Below are 16,772 nucleotides of genomic sequence, written 5' to 3'. Positions count from 1 at the left end.
AAACAGACAAAAGAACATGTAAAAGCTGTGAAGTGTAGAACTGCAGAAAATATCCGATAACTGAGGCAGTGTTAGTAAAAACCTGACACAAGTTTACAAGATTATGAGAAGCATAGCTGGATTAGACAGCTGGTATCTTTCTCCCAGGGTTGAAATGTCTAATACTAGAGGGCGTGCATTTAAGGTGAAAGTGGGTAAGTTCAAAGGAGATGTGAGGGGCAAGTTTTTTTTACACAGAGAGTGGTGGGTGCCTGGAATGTGCTGCCGGGGGTGGGGTTGGAGGCAGATACAATAGAGGCATTCAAGAGGGCCTTAGGCAGGCACACGAATGTGCAGAGAATGGAGGGAGATGGACATTGTGTAGGCAGAAGGGATTAGTTTAGTTGGGCATTTAATTACTAGTTTAATTAATTTGGCACAACATCCTGGGTTGAAGGGCCTGTTCCTGTGCTATACTGTTCCATGTTCTAAAGAGAGAAGAACTGAGTTAATAATTTCATCTGGGCACATTGCAGCCTTCTGAATTCAGTATCAAAATCAACAATTTCAGGTAACTTGCTTTTTGTGTTCATGTCACAGCTCGACTGCTGTAGGTCATCCATTTACAATATAAGATAAGATAAGATTTCTTTATTAGTCACATGTACATCGAAACACACAGTGAAATACATCATTTTGCGTAGAGTGTTCTGGAGGCAGCCCGCAAGCGTCGCCACGCTTCTGGCGCCAACATAGCACGCCCACAACTTCCTAACCCGTACGTCTTTGGAATGTGGGAGGAAACCGGAGCACCCGGAGGAAACCCACGCAGACACGGGGAGAACGTACAAACTCCTTACAGACAGTGGCAGGAATTGAACCCAGGCTGTCTTCACTAACTCTGCCAAATGTGCAATTCCTGCACCTTTGCATTCACAGCTTACACATGTAGTTTTGCAGTGTCTTTCTCGAATGCTCTTGTTAACCAATCAACTATATGGCTTCATCAACAGCTTATCACCATGACAACCCTTGCTACACCCCACCAGAGATATTCCACTTGTCCTATCCACACCTCCTGCACCCTCTCTATTGAGGAAGGAGTTCAAGGATCCTGACACAGGGATGATAAAGGAACAGTGATATATTTACAAATCAGGTTGATGTGTGACCTGGAGAAGATACCAGTAGCGATATTCCTCTGCTCCTGAAGCCCTTATACTTCTTGTTGGCAGAGACTGTGGTTTAGGAGGTGCTGCTGGAGTAGTCCAGACCAGTAAGTGTAAGTGTATTTTGTCGGTGGAACACATCGCAGGCAGTCTGTGCCAGTGAACGAGGGAATGAATGTTTAAGATGGTGGATACCTCCATGGACTCTGTCTATACCTGTCGCTGCCTTGGTGAAGCAGCCGGCATAATCAAAGACCCCACCCACCCTGGTCATTCTCTCTTCTCCCCTCTCCCATCAAGCAGAAGATACAGGAGCCTGAGGGCACATACCACCAGGCTCAAGGGCAGCTTCTACCCCACTGTGATAAGACTATTGAACTGTTCCCTTTACGATGAGATGGACTCTTGACCTCACAATCTACCTTGTTTGACCTTGCACCTTATTGTCTGCCTGCAATGCACTTCCCTGTAGCTGTGACACTTTACTCTATATTCTGTTATTGTTTTACCCTGTACTACCTCAATGCACTGTGTGATGAATTGATCTGTACAAACGGTGTACAAGACAAGTTTTTCCCTGTACCTCAGTACAAGTGACAATAATAAACCAATACCAATCCCAATATGGTATTAGTCAGGAGGCTTGCTTTGTTTGGATGATGTGAAGCTTTTGATGTTGTTAAAGCTGCCCAGTTTTGGGCAAGTGGACCATTATTTTCGCTACACCACTGACCTGTGCCTTATGAATGTTGGACAAGCTTTGGGGTGTCAGGAAATGAGTCACCTGAAACCCAGCCTCTGACCTGCTTTTGTAGCCAGAGTACTCACGTCATTGAACACTTCAGCTTCTGGTCATTGGTGATGGCCAGAAAGTTACCAGCAGGAACCCTCAGGAAGGTAACATCATTGAGTGTCAAGGATAGGTGGTAGACTGTCTTTGTTGGAGATGGTCATCAATGCCACTGTTGTTACGACCCACCCATCATGCTGTATTATGTTAATAGACAATCCCCTTCTCCATGGGAAGCTGTGCATTCATGTCCTAATGCATTGACGTTAAATGTGTAAACCAGTTCTTTCTGATTTGCCTGGAATTCACCCACACTCCCTGACCATGTTACTTCTGTTATTATTCTTTTCAGAACAGTCACAATGATATCTATCAGACTGAAAGTACAGCTATACCTCAGTGACTGAAGAACGTGTATTTCAAAGACTTACATTGTGCAGGAGTGATAACAATTTAGGAACACCTTACCAATCCTGAGCACAGAGACAGCATTGTCAGTGGGCTTTGAGGTTACCACAACTTTCAATTTTATATTTCTATTCAAATAATGCAAGTTGCAATGAACATCAGAAATTTAATTTGCTGTCCTTGGGTGGATCAAAGAGGTGGCCTATACTTTATTCATGAAACGTGACACTTACAGTTCTGACTGGCCAGAAACTGTGGAGGACCAGGCCTATGGAACACCAGGGTGTTGGGATATCGGGGCTGTGGAATATCTTGGCTGTTGAATATTGGGGGAGGAGTGAGATATCGGAGCAGTAGTGTATCTGCTTTGCGGAATTCCACCAGGTTCCTGTCTTTCTTTTGTCTCAGTTAGTTCCAATCATCTGTGCTTGATTTACTTGAATTCAAAAGGAGTTTGGTGGGATCACTCAGAGACAACTATCTGCTTTGGCTCAAGCCACTTTCTTAGGGACTGCAGAATGCAGATACATGGTGCTATCAGTTATCATTCGTCTTCTTTGGCATCCTAAAATATTAATTTATAACCCTCAATAGATCAGAGGTACTCTGCAGTATAACACCCAAAGTCCTTGGACTCATTGGCATCTGCACAATCCCATAAATGAGAGACCCAAGCATGGATGGGAAAGGTACTGAGGGTCATGAAGGCCAAAAGCACATATTTCCTGAAGCATCTGTGGCACTGATCTAAATTTCTGGTTTGCCTTTAAAGTGGGCAAAGTATCTGCAGCAATCCCTCTCTGCATTTCCTCAGCCACCAATAAAGCAAACCTTCATCATGTTTTCATAAATTGGTAACTTGGTTTATTATTGTCACATGTGCAGAAGTGCAGTGAAAAACTTGTCTTGCATACCGTTCATACAGATCAATTCATCACAACAGTGCTCCGAAGTAGTACAGGGTAAAACAATAACAGAATGCAGAATAAAGTGTCACAGCTACAGAGAAAGTGCAGTGCAGGTAGACAATAAGATGCAATGTCATAATGCAGAAGATTGAGAGGTCAAGAGTCCATCTTATTGTACGAGGGAACCAATCAATAGTCTTATAACAGCGGGATAGAAGCTGTCCTTGAGCCTGGCGGTACGTGCTTTCAGGCTTTTGTACCTTCTGCCTGATGGGAGAGGAGAGAAGAGAGAATGTTTGGGGTGGGAGGCGTCTTTGATTGTGCTGCCTGCTTTACTGTGGCAGTCAGAATACAATTACACAAGGAACCTCAAGGTAAAATATAGAGGTCTTTGTTTCATGGAGTGTTTTGTCATTAATGATGCTGATCTGGCATTTCCCCTTAGTGTGGTTTGCGTACAACATCTAACCTATAATTTACCTTGTTTATGTAATTTCAATGTGAAAGGGCAAGTGCACTATCTGGATGCAGGGTTGCCATTTATGTCAGCTGGAATTCAAGTGACCTTGTAGCTCTGTGGGCTGCTGGACATGATTCAGTCATAGCTGTTCCTGCAGCTCCTGCCAGCCTTGCACCACATCCTATCACTTGCTCAGGATGTTGGATGGGTCAGATGTGGCACTGCTGAGATACAGCAGCTTCACTACAGCTATTCTAGGCCTATGGTTGGTTACTCGGCACTTGTGCAGTGTGCCCACTAATTTGTGAAGGAGCAGTAACGAGGGGCTGGATCTCTGTGGCTAATGCACTGTTCCTGCTCAGAACTATTGCTCTTCAGCTGATTAAACTGCGGTAAGAGCCGGACTTCCGACCATGCCCTGTCAAACACAAAGGCTTACTGATGGATTCAAAAAGCTGAATCTGCTAGTTAGCCGCGCTGCAAGTTTCCACAAGGCGACCAACATTTGAGCCCAACCTTGTTGAGGTTCTCCAGCACCAGAGAGCAGAATCACATCCCAGATCCTGCAACAGATCAGACCTGGTGCAGAATCCAAAATACTATTTATTTCAATGGAGTTATCAGCTGAAAAATGTGGATGCAAATGGGAAGGTAACTTAGTTTCTTTAAAAATTATTATAGTTTTTAATTATCTCCCTGAAAAGAATGTGGGTGAAGGATCTGTTCCTGTCTGTACTGTTCTAATTATTTTTATGTGTTGTGCAGTCATTTTTAGTTAAATTTACTTTTTCCATTTTAAAGTTATTTGCTTTTAGGTATTTGCTTCAAATGTAATAGTTTTTAAAATTCTCCTGAATGTCAACATGATTTAAAATCCACTAAAACTCACTTAAAGCTTATACAGTCGTCAAAGTGCCCGACTTTGCTTGCTGTCAAAGGGTGTCAGGAGCATTTTGGGGTTGGGCTTTCTCACTGCATTACCAGGGCATGATTCGAGTTGTAGCTTCATCCAATATTCTATCCTATACAGGGGTTTGCAGGATTGTGGAATTTGTAACATTTGGAGAGGGTGGATTGTGATGGTGGAAAATTTATTTCCTTGGGATGTCTGGAGACTTAATTTCTCAAATCAAGAAAGATTGCTCATTGGTCCTCACAAAGGGGCATTTTCTAGAATTGTACCATTAAACAGAATTATATGTTTGGGCAGGCATGGTGGTGTAGTGGTTAGCGTAACGCTATTTCAGTGCCAGTGACGCGGGTTCAATTCTGGCCACTGTCTGTAAGGAGTTTGTACGTTTTCCCTGTGACTGTGTGGGTTTCCTCTGGATGCTCCAGTTTCCTCCCACATTCCAAAGACATACGGGTTAGGAGGTTGTGGGCATGCCATGTTGGCGCTGGAAGCGTGGCGACGTTTGCGGGCTGCCCCTAGAACACCCTACGCAAAAGATGCATTTCACTGTGTGTTTCGATGTACATGTGACTGATAAAGAAAGCTTATCTAATCATATGAAATGCATTAAATAGCTAACAAAGTCAGCTTAGATTTCAGTCCTGATATTCCTGACTGTAAATGTCTTGTCACAAAGAGTCACATGGCTGATCAAGTGAACAGTGTGATGTGATTCAAGAGATGAATTTGGTGTTGCTGCAAGTTTTTAATGCTGAAATCATTGTACAAATTAAATCAAATTGGAATGTAATCAGAGGGTTGGATGGGATTTATCCCACAAAGAAGAACTGTAATTTGCTTTAGACAATTTTACATGTTGATATTTTTACATTAGAATTCATGTTTGGTGGCACTTACACACAGACATTCAATTCTGCCTTTCTTGGAGACTAAATGGCCTGTGACTTTCCCCAAGATTAGTGCAACTGGAAATCCCACTAAGATGCCTGCATTAACTATAGGTTGCCGGCTGATGTAACTGAGGCTCTTACTTTTGCTTTGACCCAGATCCTTAAGTTATGGTTCTTAGGAACATGATGGGAATGTCTTTACCTTATTACCTATCACTAAAGTTTCTTGCGCATGTAAATTATTACCAATCATAAATCAAGTTAGATGCACATTCTATCTTAATACTTGAGGGAAATGGACGGTTGACATTTCAGGTCAAGAACCTTCATCTGGACTGGAGAAGGGTCTTGACCTGAAGCACCCAGTGTCCATTTCCCTCCACTGATGCTGCCTGATCTGCTGAGTTCCTCCAGCAGTTGTTTTTTGTTCCATATCCCAGTATCTGCAGTGTCTTCTTATCTTATCTACTTATCTTATCTCTAGTGTCACTGTATCTTAATACTTCACAGCCTCCTGATCTTACTATTTTAGATGCTCGGGACTAACAGAAGCCTGTCATCCTCTCACCTTCCCATAGCCTACTTGTTTCTCCTCTGATAATCATCTTGGTAAAATATTCCTCCAACCTTTTTGAAAGGGACAAGGTGAGAAGGGCAATTCAGCCCATCTTTATTCAATAACCCACAATGACCTACAAAACAGAAAACAGGTTCTTAGATAACTGCAAAGTGACAACACTCGACTGCCATCCCAAACAGTTGATTACAGTTATGCTGCAGCCCATCATGTTGGTGATGGGAGACCCAGCCAAGCTGCAAAAGCCCAAGTGAAATATGAAGTATGTCTGTTGTGCTGGATCAGGACATCAGTTGGTGGCCGGTGGGGTGACCTTGAGGAAGGGATGGGAAACCGCAGAATCCCCAGTGAAATGATGTCAACATTATTTATTATGATGTATGATGTAAAAATCATCGATACCAATTTTCTATTGAACTTGTACTGGTACATAAATATTTTGCAAGGATTTTAAAACATGTATTCCCTGATAATCTATTTAAATGGTAATTTAGGTTTGTAATAATTCATTAGTGTTATATATCATACATGAATCATAATTTCATGTTTCAAAATTATGTCTTATCACATTGAAAGTTTACTTCTAAACTGAATATTTTAACACTAAATATTTATTCTAAATAGACAACTTATAAAAGCAAATTTAACAATGACCAGCTATCTGCTAATTTGTCTTAAAAATTTAAAAATCCAGTGGGTTACAAGTGTAGTACTTGGTCTGAGCTGCATGTAATACCCCTCTCGTAATATGGGTTAACTCTTAAAACATTCATGTAAACGATAGATCAATAATATATATTGGAGTGTCATCCACATCCAAAGCAAAAAGAAAAAGATTAACACATACATTTGAATTGAAGATACTGGTGTTCCTACTTGGTAATGGTGAATTGGTAAATTGGTTTATTATTTTTTACATGTACCAAGGTACAGAGAAAAACCTGTCTTGCAGATCAATTCATTACAACAGTGCAATGAGGTAGTACAAGGGAGAACAACAACAGAATGAAGAATAACGTGTTACAGTTACAGGGAAAGTGCAGTGCAGGCAGACAATAAGGTGGTAAGTATAATGGGAGTATACTGAGATGCTGCCACTGTCTGAGACATTTAGTCTGTTCCTGTAGGTCCATACAGATAAGATGCATCTTCAGGCAGTTCTGTAATGGATATTGTGTTATATATTCCACAGAATTATTGAAATATATGGCCAAGAAGAAGACTATTTGGCAAATTGTCAGCTACATAAATCTGTAGGAAACAACAAATCAAGTCCTCGACGAGCTTCTGCTTCCACCACTCTTTCTGGGTTTCCAGGTTCCCTCATTTCTTTGGGTGAGAAGATTTTTCCTCAACTTTCTTCTTGGATTTCATCGGTTTTTACTTATCTGCCATATGGAGCATTTTCTTGTTAAAATCCACTCAGAACCCACTCTTCTCTCATCAGTCCTCTGTGTTACCTCCTCAAAAAATTGGATCATGTTTGGCAGATACAACCTTCCATTTACTAATGCACTCTGACTGCCTTTGAAGAATCTGTCTCTTCCAAAATGTTGTTGTATAGGGCCCCTCAAAATGTTCTTCTGTAATTGCCCTATCCTAGCTTGTACTCACTTATACTAAACTGGGCTATGTAACATGCCTATTCTTTATGTATCTTGTTTTGCAATATACATTGGCAGGAAAGTAATACGGAAGATGTCATATAATCACAAGTCTTTGCTTCCTTCTTTCCTAATGTCTTGGAGGTTTAAAGGTTCAGCACATAGCAGGGAACAGTCAGTGGCAGAACTGAGCAGAACAAGCTCCTATTAATTATAAATATTCAGCACAAAACGATTCACCAGTTATCAGGATACAGCAACTTGGACCAAGCACTTGAGCAACTTAATCAGGTCAACCACTTACTTCCTGACCTGTGCCTATTTCTATCTCTGTAAACAGTACTTACTCACTCTGCATATTTCATTCAACACTGACAAACTAGACTTTCTTGTCTAGTTTTCCTTTACATCACTCCCTGCTGAGTCTGTACAAACCCTACCCTGTCTAAAGTTCTTTAAGCAGAAAAACTTACCAGTTCCGATTGGTCAGCACAGCAAATGAGTGGTAAGTTGAACAGTCTTCCCCTGCAAATAGAGATGGCAAGAAGGCATATTAATGGATAGGGATATGCCTAAGTAAGCAGTAGAGACTACCTCATTAAATATATTTAAGACACAGTTAGATAGATTTTTGCACAGTAGGGGAATTAAGGGTTACGGGGAGAAGCCAGGTAGGTGGATCTGAGTCCACGGCCAGATCAGCCATGATCTTATTGAATGGCGGAGCAGGCTCGATGGGCCAGATGGCCGACTCCTGCTCCTATTTCTTATGTTCAAGAGGCGGTGCCTCAAGAAGGCGGCATCCATCATTAAGAACCCTCACCATCCTGGACATGCCCCCTTCTCGTTACTACCATCGGGGAGGAGGTAAAGGAGCCTGAAGACCCACACTCAATGATTTAGGAATAGCTTCTTCCCCTCCGCCATCAGATTTCTGAACGGTCCGTGAACCCATGAACACTACCCTGTTATTCCTCTTTGTGCTATTTATTTATTTTGTAACTTATAGTAATTTTTATGTCTTGCACTGTACTGCTGCTGCAAAACAACAAATTTCACGACTTATGTCAGTGATAATAAACTTGATTCTGATTCTGTTCTAATGATGCCATTTCTCTTCCAGTGCTTCTCTGATGATAATTATAGCTTGAATTTATGTACAGAAAATATCCCAAAATGTTTCACAGTGGGTTATTGGAAAATATGTTGTCTCCGGAAAAGGGAGATTAGAAAGTAAGGACAAAGAATGGATTAAGTGCTGAAGGGGGAGGAAAGTCTGAGGACACGTTTCCAGACAGAAGGATCAAAATGACTGAAGACTGTGACAAATGGAAGAGCAATTGTATGGAAGGCCTAAGTGAGATGAAATGGAGCAAACTAAAGCCCTGGAGCAGCTTGTGGAGGTAGGGCTGAGCCACGTTGTGAAGGGATCTGTGCACAGGCATAGGGATTCTAAAGGACAGGACGGGAAGTCAGTAGAGGACAATGAGGACAGAACCAATGGATGAATGAGCAGGACAATAGATGAGGTGTAAATTCCAAAGTTCTAGCTAATCTGTTGGTCCCGAAAGGAAAGGGGAATTGAGAGGGGGAAAACGATGGTGATTGATGAAGAGGAACTATGAATTAGGTCAGTTAAGAGATGATAGGAAAGGCAGCTTCCGGCCAGCAATAGCTATGTGGGGAAAAGATTAGGTGAGAAAAGGTTGGGGTTTATGGATATGGGAACTTTTGATGGCCATAGAAGATGATAAGCTTGTTATGACACTAAAAATACACTTACATTTCATGCAACAAAATGGAGCACTGTCAGAGCAAATTGTAAATACTTTTAGTTCTTATAATTCCACTGATTTCTGTTGATTAAGCTGGATAAGGCTGAAAAACAGTCCAATTTAGGGAGGAACAAAGATTCACTGACAGCAGAGTCCAGATTTCCATGTTTAACTGTGCATGTGCATGCTCCGGAAGTTGCTGTCAGATTTCCTCCTACACAATGTTCAGCACTGATAGACTTATTGTCACTTCTCACTGAAAATTTTTGGTAGTTGATGATTTGAAAGCATTAGGGTTATTCTTTTGCCCAACTGAAACAACAGCACACCAATTCACAGAGCACATTGCACTGATACACACAACAAGCACTGCTGTTAAGGACAGTAGCATAGAAACGTGCATTAACATTTCATAACAGCATACTATACTGAACATGCTATCTGCATGTGCTAACCATGATATATGCAAAATCAATAAACCAATGCACAATGAAAAAATGGAAGCAATTACATAGGAACAGATGAGTATGGAGGACTATGGCTTGCTCTAACAAATTAAAACGGTTGTATATTATTGGCATTTCATCAAAAACAAGGATCAACTGTACAATGTGAATAATGAGAAACTGTCCTTTGTTACCATCAAAACACTGTTAGTGAATTTGTTTCTTCCTTTTCCAAGATGTCCATTGTCACATTGCTTTCCTAATAAGTAGCAGAAAAGGAATCTGCTGTCAGAACAAGAGACATTTACTCTTGCTTGCCTGGTAAATTTGACAAAACCAGTATACATCTCAGTCTTAATAAAAATGCATCTCCTTGTTTAAGTGTGTACACTGCATATGTAAACTTTAAAGATGTACACAGATCCAACCCTCAACTCCCCCCTGTGTTTTTCAAATATCCAGAACTGGAGAAGCAAATTATTCACAGATTTTAAAATGAAAACCGTTTGTAAGAGAGAGCCTGGGACAGTAAAACCAGCTTCTACTGAATTAAATGAGGGGAAAATAAATCAAACTGGCATCATGACAACAGGAAGTGCAGCAGGTCTGCCAAAAGCTACATTCTGGAAACCCCCAAGTTCAAATTTATCATCAGATGTGCTGAGCAGATTACCATGAATTAAACTGTGATCAGAGTCCAATTAATAACTCTCATCTTCAACACAGACAGGGGGTGTCTTCATCACTCGAAAAGTAACCTGAAGTGACCCATGACGTTGTGCCGATCTTGATGCCAATTTACACTAAATGTCCCCCTCCTGTGTATCATCCACATCCCTCCACTCCCTTCATATTCCTCTGTCCATCTAAAAGCCTCTGAAACTCCACCAAACTGCCTGCTTCCACTACTACCCCTGGTGACACATTCCAGGCAGCTACCAGTCTCTTTCTTTTTCAATCTTTTTACTAATTTTCAAATTAGTACAAAATAATATATATAACATCAGTAATTCTACATCTGGTGCAAAGAGATCAGGAGAGCAGTCATAACGGTTAAAGTATATAATCATAAGGAGTAAAAAAAAGTAATCTAGACCTCCCGCTCTCTTATTAAGTAAACAAATACAAAAGGAAAGATTGAAAAGAAATGAAATTTAATTATATGAAAGGAGAACCCCCCCAAATCAAACAAAATATATTGATAATAAACCAAAAAAACCCAAAACTTCAAAAAGAAAACTGGACTGCTATTTCTTCAATTAAAAAGAAAAAAAAATTACTATGTCGTCAACTCTGCTCCTCTGCATTCAAGGGTTATTGAAAGGGATCTGAGAAAGGTCAGCTTATATCATGTGGAAATATTGAGTAAATGGACTCCAAACTTCCTCAAATTTAAGCGAAGGACCAACAGTACCACTCCTAATTTTTTCTAAGTTTAAACATGCTATAGTTTGAGAAAACCACTGAAAAGTGGTGGGGGGTATTGGATCCTTCCATCTGAACAAAATGGATCGCTTGGCCATTAATGTGACAAAGGCAATCGTACGACAAGCAGAAGGAGATAAATGGCGAGATTCCATCATTGGTAACCCAAAAGTTGCAGTAATAGGATGAGATTGTAAATCAATATTCAATACAGATGAAATAATGTTAAAAATATCTTTCCAATATTTTTCCAAGAGGGGACAGGACCAAAACATATGTGTCAGGGAAGCCACCTTCGAATTACATCTGTCACATACAGGATTTATATGATGATAAAAACAGGCTAACTTGTCCTTGGACATATGGCTCCTGTGGACCACCTTAAACTGTATCAACGAGTGTCTAGAACACAGAAGATGTATTAACTAATTGAAGAATTTTCTTCCATGTCTCTGTAGGTAAAAGTATCTGGAGTTCTCTTTCCCATTCATTCTTAACACCTACCACTCTCGGCGTAAAAAAAACTTGCCCCTCACGTCGCCTTTAAACATCCCCCCTCTAACGTTAAAAGAATGTCCTCTGGAGTTTGACATTTCTACCCTGGGGCAAAGATTTTGACTGTCTAAGACTAATTAGTTGAGAGCTTCACACTTACTATCCACTGGGCTGCCTTATTCAACATCAGGCTTTGCATTTGACTTCCAGCAGTGAAAGTGTGTTCTCTAATAATTCCACTTTGATCATTGCTTTGCCTTCATCAATATATTCACTCTAGTAGCTATAACTTGCTTCTGAGACTAATTGGCCAATCGTTCTTTTACACAGTTCTTTATACAAGGTAGGATTCATGTGATCAGAATGAAACACATTTTTCAGACAGAGATGTAAAAGCTTGCAATGTCCTAATCATATGAATCATTGCAGTTTCATGTATGCACCCAAATATATCAATCTGCCGTGATTTTACACAGTATTTTGTAGTGATGCAATAGTTGGCCTATTTTATGCAAACTACATTTGTTCATTATATTAAACACTATTTTTTGATTCTGAATAACTGAAGATGCACAAGTTTCTTCTTTTAAGCCAGTTGTATATTACTGTGCCATGACGAACTGACAGACAGTTCCACCACAGGAATCTGTCCACCAATACTTAGATATTTATCCTTTGGGTAGGGACCATGAAAGTAAACGTACTGACCCTATACTGCCAAAGTAAACTGTGCTCACAGGAACCAGAGAACTGACACTAATTGTGCTGGAACCCTGTCTCTTGTGTGCATTCTCTTAGAACACGTCTTTGTGTTGAGAGAGATGATTAATAGGTTTCATGGACAACTTTATCTTTGAATTTAGTTCACCCAATGTCAATTCTTTTTCGTCACTTTTGATTGATTTATACCATGAATCTGTACCCTAACTTTGAAAAGTTCATTCAGATTTATTTGCGGAGTGTTTGTCAGTATTTTTTTGGATTTTTTCCCAAGGCAGACATTAATCACCTGAAATTCTCACTTAGTCATTTCATAGCCAAGTGTATCAGTGTGCTCAACCTATTCTCTCCTACTGCAGCATAGCTTTTACATGGCTTCATTCCTGAATATATTGTGCTAACAGTTGTAAAGCCAACAGTCGTGTGTTAGGTCTTACTAAATTTGTTTTCATTTTTTCTTTGTTGAGTGTCATTTGCCAGTATATTAGGTTTGGAAGTGAATGGAAATTGATTTATTTCCAGCTACATCATGTCTAACGTTAGTTGACAACCCAACAAGATTCTGGAGAAACTCAGCAGGCCAGGCAGCATCCATGGAGAAAAGCAGACGGTCAATGTTTCGGGTCAGGACCCTTCTTCAGGACCCTGAAGTCCTGAACTCCAGTCATGAAGAAGGGTCCTGACCTGAAATGTTGACCGTCTGCTTTTCTCCACGGATGCTGCCTGGCCTGCTGAGTTCCTCCGGCAGCAGGTTGCTTTTTCATCTAGATTCCAGTTTCCCTTTTGTAAGTTGACAAACTTTACATTTCCCTCACCTCCCCTGCCCCCAACCTCCAAATTTACATCAAACTATCTCTACCATCAATGTCAAAATGAAGGTCATTCAAAAACTCAGCTGTACACTTGAAGAATAATTTAAAACAAACGTATGTGGGAAAGGCTATTTTCACACATGAAGTGTCATTGATGTCCTTTGCTATCTCTGCAGCAAACTTCACAATTTCTGTCCCTGTATGGCATTTGGTTCATTCTCTCCCTGATGAGTGCCATTTGATTAAAAATAGAAGTTTCATTTCATTTCAGACAAAATGATCCAAGTCATAAGTTAACAGAAAACAAAGACTGCCAGTTGTGGAGAGGACACGTTCAGCTGGTGGTTGTGAAGAGAACTGCTTGCATGGATCAACTTGTTCCTGAGCTCCAGGCCTGAGCATTGCAACAGGGAAGTCAGGAATGCACTGGTGGGTAGATGCACATTATGCAACTGGACTCAGCACGAATGTACTGAGCTGAGGGACGGATGCACTTCCGGTCTGGTCCCTCAGCCTTCTGCTCCAGTGATGCCTCGAGTATGTCTTATATCTGATTTGAATGGTGTCACCCAACCTTAATTGCAAATGAAAGTGCATGTACTCATATTTTTCATTCTTCAGTGTACTTAATGTTAATACCTTTAATTAATTTTTGTCACTTAAACGTGTGTTACTACAATATTTTAATTATTTAAGTGTGCAGTGTTTATATATAGCTGGTCATTCCTATCAATTAAACTGTGAAAAAGCCTTTAATGACACCACTGTAGTGGGCCATATCTCAAATAACGATGAGTTGGAGTACAGGAAGGAGATAGAGAGCCTACTGACGTGGTGTCATGACAACAACCTTTCCCTCAATGTCAGCAAAACAAAAGAGCTGGTTATTGATTTCAGGAAGGGGGGATGGTGCACACACTCCTTTTTACATCAATGATGCTGAGGTTAAGAGGGTTGAGAGCTTCAAGTTCCTGGGAGTGATCATCACCAACAGCCCGTCCTGGTCCAACCACATAGACGCCTTAGCCAAGAAAGCTCACCAGTGCCTCTACTTCCTCAGGAGGCTAAAGAAATTTGGTATGACCCTTTTGACACTCACCAGTTTTTATTGATGCACCATAGAAAGTATCCTACCTGGATGCATCATGGCTTGGTACGGCAGCTGCTCTGCCTGATACCACAAGAAACCTCAGAGAGTTGTAGACACAGCTCAGCACATCACAGAAACCAGCCTCCCCTCTGTAAGCTCTGCTTACACTTCTCGATGCCTCAGTAAAGCAGCCAACATGATCAAAGACCCCATCTACCCCGGATATTCTCTCTTCTGCCCCCTCCCATCAGACAGAAGATACAAAGGCTTGAAAGCACGTACCACCAGGCTCAAGGACGGCTTCTATCCCACTGTTATAAGACTATTGAACCGTCCCCTAGTACGATAAGATGGACTGTTGACCTCACAATCTACCTCATCATGGCCTTGCACCTTACTGTCTGCCAGCACTTTCTCTGTAACTGTAAAGCTTTATTCTGCATTCTGTTATTGATTTCCCTTGTACTACCTCAGGGCACTAATATGATGAAATGATCTGTATGGATGGCATGCAAAACAAAGTTTTTCACTGTACCTCAGTACATGTGACAATTATAAAACAACTTACCAATTTAAAACTAGTCGAGACATTTCAGGGGTTGGACCTCAGCATCAGCTAACTGAGGATAGTTGGCACTTGTAGACTGTCCTACTCAAGCCCAGTTGGATTCACCATAAAAAGTGCAGTTACAAGAGAAATAAAGGCTGCAAGCATGGCAGAGGGCAGGACAAGCCCATTCTACAGTCATTTATTCCATCCCTCTCCCTGATGACTTTCTATTGCTGAGCCTGACTGTTCACAACCTTGGCATTACATTGAAGTTAAGAATGAGTTATCAGCTCCATAACCATCAAGGTGATGTTACACGTTAACATTGACATTGATATTGCTCAACTCTTCCCTTACCACAGTTCACCTCCTGATGAAATGCTCATTGTTATCAATACTCATTCATGCGTTTGTTACCTCTAGACTTGACTATTTTAAGTCAATGACCATGGAAGTCTCCTGTCTTCCACACATCATTAAATTAAACTCTTCCCAAACTTTGCTGCCTGTGCCTAACTCACACCTTACACCCACATTCAATCAATCCTGTGCTCTCTAATCTACAAGCTCCTTGATTTCATTTTCAAATACAGGTCCTCCCCAGGTTATGACAGGGCTCCCTTCCTGAGAGCTGTTCATAACCTGAATGGGTTGCAAGTTGGAAGTGCGTGCATCCAGCAATATATTTACAAAAAAACATTGGCCAACCAAGGGCAATGTGTAGATAAACCAGTACATTTAACTCAATCATTCAGATTTCTCTGCAAGATGCAATGATATTGCTGTGAACTGAGTTCTCACATGGCAGAAGGTGCCTGCAGCCCCACAGCAGCTGGTAAATTCATCCTGCCAGTCTCTCAAACACTTGTATGTAGGGGCTCCACATAAGGCGGGTGCTCAGAACCTAGGGAAGACTAGGGAAGACTGTTTTTACCTGTACTACATCAATGCACTCTGTACTAACTCAATGTAACTGCACTGTGTAATGAATTGACCTGTACGATCAGTTTGTAAGACAAGTTTTTCACTGTACCTCTGTACAAGTGACAATAATAAACCAATACCAATACCTCAGTAGTCTCTCCCCTTCCATCTCCTCCAGCCTTTTGGCTCGTCCAATTTCGACTGCTTGGGCAACTCCAGTTTTAATTATTTCACCGCAGGTGGACATCCCTTCAGCTCCCAAGGCTCCGGGCTCTAGAATATCCCACCCCTCCTCTCCCCACCAAAGCTCTCTGTGTCTCTCCTTCTGGAAATGTATCTCGTAATCTCCTTAATACCTCCTTTGGCAAAACTTGTGATGAGGATCACAGAAAAAAGCTACTGGATTGTGAAAGAAACTTGCCTATTTCACTGGGGTACTTCAGGGGAGGAAATACTGGTATTGGTATTGGTTTATTGTTGTCACTTGCACCGAGGAACAGTGAAAAACTTGTCTTGCAAACCGATCGTACAGGTCAATTCATTACACAGTGCAGTTACATTGGGTTAGTACAGGGTGCATTGATGTAGTACAGGTAAAAACAATAACAGTACAGAGTAAAGTGTATGCTGTCCTTGTCTGGTCTGGTCTATATCTGTATCCAGACAATCCATGTGACTGACTCTTAAATTACCCTCTGAACGGCTCAGTAAGCCACTCAGATGTCATCACCATCTTCTCAGGGGGCATTTAGGGATGAACAATAAATTCTGGCCTTGAGACCAATGCCCAGATCACATAAATAAACTGAAAAAGTGACAGGTACAAATTCTGTTTGA

The 16,772-nt window shown here is 41.1% G+C and overlaps 1 protein-coding gene across 3 annotated transcripts in view; it reads right to left on the bottom strand.

Moving 5' to 3' along the window:
* Positions 1-16,772, bottom strand: part of LOC127572797 (hyaluronan and proteoglycan link protein 1-like) — a 108,035-nt gene that overhangs the window by 65,811 nt on the left and 25,452 nt on the right. For 2 of the 3 annotated variants that reach the window (XM_052020429.1, XM_052020431.1), the window contains exon 2: positions 8,172-8,223. The gene's annotated coding sequence lies outside the window, so the exon portion shown is untranslated. Of the gene's footprint in view, positions 1-8,171; positions 8,224-10,113; positions 10,179-16,772 lie in introns of all 3 variants that reach the window. The other variant, XM_052020430.1, reaches the window with a different exon arrangement.

This window comes from Pristis pectinata, chromosome 7, assembly GCF_009764475.1.
Source record: "Pristis pectinata isolate sPriPec2 chromosome 7, sPriPec2.1.pri, whole genome shotgun sequence".
Taxonomy (NCBI): domain Eukaryota; kingdom Metazoa; phylum Chordata; class Chondrichthyes; order Rhinopristiformes; family Pristidae; genus Pristis; species Pristis pectinata.
The sequence above is the reverse complement of the archived record's forward strand: the minus strand, read 5'-3'. Positions and strand labels throughout refer to the sequence as shown.